Consider the following 6058-nt stretch of genomic DNA (forward strand, 5'->3'; position numbering starts at 1 on the left):
AAGAAGATATATCATGTTATTATTAGTGCTAACCTTTCAGAGCAGGAAGAGGAGATAGTACTGAGAACTCTGAAGAAGCACCATGCTGCTATTGGATTTACTCTTGATGATCTTAAGGGCATTAGTCTCACTCTATGCCAACACAAAATAAAATTGGAGAAAGACGCCAAACCAGTTGTTGATCACCAACGACGGTTAAACCCTAAGATGAAAGAAGTGGTAAGTAAAGAAATACTAAAGCTCCTGGAGGCAAGTATAATTTATCCCATTGCTAATGGTCAGTGGGCAAGTCCTGTCCATTATGTCCCTAAGAAGGGAGGTATTACTGTCATTCCTAATGATAAAGATGAATTGATCCCACAAAGAATTGTTACAGATTATAGGATGGTAATTGATTTTCGCAAATTAAATAAAGCTACTAAAAAGGATCATTACCCTTTGCCTTTTATTGATGAAATGCTAGAAATATTATCCAAACATACACATTTTTGCTTTCTAGATGGTTACTCTGGTTTCTCTCAAATACCTGTGTCAAAAGAGGATCAAGAAAAGACCACTTTTACTGGCCCTTTCGGTACTTTTGCTTATAGACGTATGCCTTTTGGTTTATGTAATGCACCTTCTACCTTTCAAAGATGAATGATGGTATATTCTCTGATTTTTTTGAAAAGATTGTTGAGGTTTTCATGGATGATTTCTCTATTTATGGATCTTCTTTTGATGATTGCTTGAGCAACCTTGATCGAGTTTTGCAGATATGTGAAGAAACTAATCTTGTCTTGAATTGGAAAAAATGCCACTTCATGGTTAATGAAGGCATTATCTTGGGGCATAAAATTTCTGAAAGAGGTATTGAAGTTGACTAAGCTAAAGTTGATGCTATTGAAAATATGCCGTGTCCTAAAGACATTAAAGGTATAAGAAGTTTCCTTGGTCATGCCAGTTTTTATAGGAGGTTTATTAAGGACTTCTCTAAAATTTCTAGGCCTCTGACTAATCTCTTACAAAAAGATATTCCTTTTGTCTTCGATGATGATTGTGTAGAAGCATTTGAAATACTTAAGAAAGCTTTGATTTCTGCACCTATTGTTCAGCCACCTGATTGGAATTTACCCTTTGAAATTATGTGCGATGCTAGTGATTATGCCGTAGGGGCTGTTCTAGGACAAAGAGTTGATAAGAAACTAAATGTTATTCAATATGCTAGTAAAACTCTAGATAGTGCCCAGAGAAATTATGATACTACTGAAAAAGAATTTTTAGCAGTTGTATTTGCTTGTGATAAGTTTAGACCTTATATCGTTGACTCTAAAGTAACTGTTCACACTGATCATGCTGCTATAAAATACCTTATGGAAAAGAAAGATGCCAAACCTAGACTTATTAGATGGGTTCTCCTACTACAAGAATTTGATTTGCATATTATTGATAGAAAGGGAGCTGAGAACCCTATTGCAGACAACTTGTCTCGGTTAGAGAATGTTCTTGATGACCCACTACCTATTGATGATAGCTTTCCTGACAAGCAATTAGCTGTCATAAATGCTTCTCGTACTGCTCCATGGTATGCTGATTATGCTAATTACATTGTTGCCAAATTTATACCACCTAGTCTCACATACCAGCAAAAGGAAAAGTTTTTCTATGATTTAAGACATTACTTCTGGGATGACCAACACCTTTATAAAAAGGAGTAGATGGTGTTATTAGACATTGTGTACCTGAGCATGAACAGGAACAGATCCTACGCAAGTGTCACTCCGAGGCTTATGAAGGACACCACACTGGAGATACAACTGCACATAAGGTATTGCAATCCGGTTTTTATTGGCCTACTCTCTTCAAGGATGCCCGTAATTTTGTATTGTCTTGTGATGAATGTCAAAGAATCGGTAATATTAGTAGACGTCAAGAAATGCCTATGAATTATTCACTTGTTATTGAACCATTTGATGTTTGGGGCTTTGACTATATGGGACCGTTTCCTTCCTCTAATGGGTATACACATCTTTTAGTTGTTGTTGATTACGTTACTAAGTGGGTAGAAGCTATTCCAACTAGTAGTGCTGATCATAACACCTCTATTAAGATGCTTAAAGAAGTTATTTTTCCGAGGTTTGGAGTCCCTAGATACCTAATGACTGATGGTGGTTCACATTTTATTCATGGTGCTTTTCATAAAATGCTTGCTAAGTATGATGTTAATCATAGAATTGCATCTCCATATCACCCACAGTCTAGTGGCCAAGTAGAACTGAGTAACAGAGAGCTTAAATTGATTTTTCAAAAGACTGTTAATAGATCTAGAAAGAATTGGTCCAAGAAACTTGATGATGCATTATGGGCTTATAGAACTGCATATAAAAATCCTATGGGTATGTCTCCATATAAAATGGTTTATGGAAAAGCATGTCACTTACCTCTCGAACTAGAACATAAGGCATATTGGGCCATTAAAGAGCTCAATTATGATTTCAAACTTGCCTGTGAGAAGAGGTTATTTGACATTAGCTCACTTAATGAATGGAGAACTCAAGCCTATGAGAATGCCAAACTATTTAAATAAAAAGTTAAAAGATGGCATGACAAAAGGATACAAAAGCGTGAGTTTAATGTAGGTGATTATGTGTTGCTTTTCAACTCTCGTTTAAGATTTTTTGCAAGAAAACTCCTCTCTAAATGGGAAGGTCCTTACATTATCGAGGAGGTCTATCATTCCGGTGCCATAAAAATCAACTACTTCGAAGGCACAAATTCGAAGGTGGTGAACGGTCAAAGAATCAAAAATTATATCTCAAATAATCCCATAAATGTTGAACCCAATGTGATTGGAACCGTAACACCGGAGGAATACATAAGGGACACTTTCCAGAATGTTTTAGACTCCAAAAAGTAATAGGTATGTGGTACGGTAAGTAAACCGACTCCAAAATAGTTCTAATAGCAATTTTTCTCCATTTTGGAATATTTAAAAAAATAGGAAAATAAGAAGTAGTCCGAAGAGGACACGAGGCATCCACGAGGGTGGAGGGTGCGCCCTACCCCCTGGGTGCGCCCCCTGCCTTGTGGGCACCTCGTTTGCTCTTCGGACTCCATTTTCTTGCTTGATACTTCTTGTGGTCGGTAAAAATTCATTATTTAATCTCCCGAAGGTTTTGTCCACCGTACCACAACGAAATCCTCTGCTTTTGCTTTGAGTTGTTTCTGCCACAGATTAGAGCAATATGTTGTCCCAGGATTTGGAGGGAGAAAGCTATGTGCCTGACTACCTTGCAGACCCTAAGGTCTACGGGGACTTGGAGCATTATGGTTGGACCACTTAGGAAGAAGAAGACTATGAGCCTAAGGGAAATGAGGAGACGAGCTCAGATGAAGATGAAGTCCCATTACCTCAACCTGGGGACATGCATGTGGATTTTAAAAAGTCAAGCCTCCCTGATAGAGCAAAGAAACCTAAGATCGAGTTTATCCCTTTTGTCACTTGCAGGAGAACAAACAGGAACTATGCAAAAGGATATTAAGCCTTGAGCAGGAGATCGATGATCTAAGGGAGCAAAATTCCATCCTCAAGCGCAAATTAAGGAAGAAGCCTACATCATCAACAACTCCATCATCATCACCTCCGAAGAAGGAGACATAATCACATGGGTATGGGCCCTCCCCTTGGAAACTTCCAAGCTTGGGGGAGGTGCCCCGGTATCGTATCACCATCACACTCCTATCTTTATCGTTTTTCTAAGTTCAAACCTTTTGGTAATATCTTGATCTAGTAGATTAAAGTTTTATAATGATCTAGTTTTGAGTTTTGCTTTATGATTCCTCTATGTAATCGAGTCCGTGAGCTATATATAATAAAGATTAGTCTTGAGTCAAGGGCTTAGCTATCTTTCTATGATCTTGAGGGAATAAAAGAAAAAGAAAGAATAAAAAGAAATAAAGAGATCATATGGATCTTATGGAGAGTAATGACTTCACATATTAAGAGTATGATGAATAAAAGTTGTTGAGAGTTGGCAAACATAGTTTTGGTCGTCGTTGCAATTAATAGGAAGTAATAAAGAAAGAGAGGTTCTCACATATAAATATACTATCTTTGACATCTTTTATGACTGTGAGCACTCACTAAAATATGACATGTTAAAGAGTTGATGTTGGACAAGGAAGACGATGTAATGGGTTATGTTTTCTTATATCCGAAATAAAGTATACTGTCATGGATCATCCAACATGTTGAGCTTGCCTTTCCCTCTCATGCTAGCCAAATTCTTTGCACCAAGTAGAGATACTACTTGTGCTTTCAAATATCCTTAAACCCAGTTTTGCCATGAGAGTCCACCATATCTACCCATGGATTAAGTAAGATCCTTCAAGTAAGTTGTCATTATTGCAAGCAATAAAAATTGCTCTTTAAATATGTATGATTTATTAGTGTGGGAGAAAATAAGCTTTATACGATCTTGTGATGTGGAAGAAATAAAAGCGATGGACTGCATAATAAAGGTCTATATCGCAAGTGGCAATATAAAGTGACATTCTTCTGCATTAAGATTTTGTGCATCCAACCCTAAAAGCACATGACAACCTCTGCTTCCCTCTGCGAAGGGCCTATCTTTTATTTTTGTCTTATACCTTCATACAAGGGTCATGGTGATCTTCACCTTTCCTTTTTACATTTTATCCTTTGGCAAGCGCATTGTGTTGGAAAGATCCTGATTATATGTCCAATTGGATGTAAGTTAGCATGAACTATTATTGTTGACATTACCCTTGAGGAAAAAGGTTGGGAGGCAACACTATAAGCCCCTATCTTTCTCTGTATCCGATTAAAACTTCATACCCATAAGTATTGCGTGAGTGTTAGCGATTGTGAAAGACTAAATGATAGTTCAGTATGTTGACTTGCTGAAAAGCTCTTATATTGACTCTTTCCGATGTTATGATAAATTGCAATTGCTACAATGACCGAGATTATAGTTTGTTAGTTTTCAATGAAGTTTGTGATTCATACTTGACATTGTGAATAGATTGTTACTTTAGTATAAGAAATCATATGACAATATTTATATATGTTGCTGTTACAAGAATGATCATGATGCCCTCATGTCCGTATTTTATTTTATCGACACCTCTATCTCTAAACATGTGGACATATTTTTCGTTATCGGCTTCCGCTTGAGGACAAGCGAGGTCTAAGCTTGGGGGAGTTGATACGTCCATTTTGCATCATGCTTTTATCTCGATATTTAATGCATTATGAGTTGTTATTACACGTTATGTCACAATACTTATGCCTATTCTCTCTTATTTTACAAGGTTTACATGAAGAGGAAGAATGCCGGCAGCTGGAATTTTGGGCTGGAAAAGGAGCAAATATTAGAGATCTATTCTGCAAATCTCCAAGAGTCCTGAAACTTTACAAAGGCATTTTTTGGAATTAATAAAAATACTGGCGAAAGAATCAACCAGAGGGGGCCACCCACCATCAGCGAGGGTGGGGGGCGCGCCCTACCCCCCTGGGCGCGCCCCTGCTCATGGGCCCCTTGGAAGGCCTCCAGTGCCCATCTTCTGCTATATGAAGTCTTCTACCCTGGAAAAAATCAAGAGGAAGCTTTCAGGAAGAAACACCGCCGCCATGAGGCGGAACCTTGGCGGAACCAATCTAGGGCTCCGGCGGAGCTGTTCTGCCGGGGAAACATCCCTCTGGGAGGGGGAAGTCGTCACCATTGTCATCACCATCGATCCTATCATTGGGAGGGGGTCAATCTCCATCAACATCTTCACCATCACCATCTCCTCTCAAACCCTAGTTCATCTCTTGTATCCGATCTTTGTCTCAAAGCCTTAGATTGGTACCTATGGGTTGCTAGTAGTGTTGATTACGCCTTGTAGTTGATGCTAGTTGGTTTATTCGGTGGAAGACCATATGTTCAGATCCTATATGCATATTAATACCCCTCTGATTATGAACATGAATATGATTTGTGAGTAGTTACGTTTGTTCCTGAGGACATGGGAGAAGTCTTGCTATAAGTAGTCATGTGAATTTGGTATTCGTTCG

Source organism: Triticum dicoccoides, chromosome 1B, assembly GCF_002162155.2.
Source record: "Triticum dicoccoides isolate Atlit2015 ecotype Zavitan chromosome 1B, WEW_v2.0, whole genome shotgun sequence".
Lineage (NCBI taxonomy): Eukaryota > Viridiplantae > Streptophyta > Magnoliopsida > Poales > Poaceae > Triticum > Triticum dicoccoides.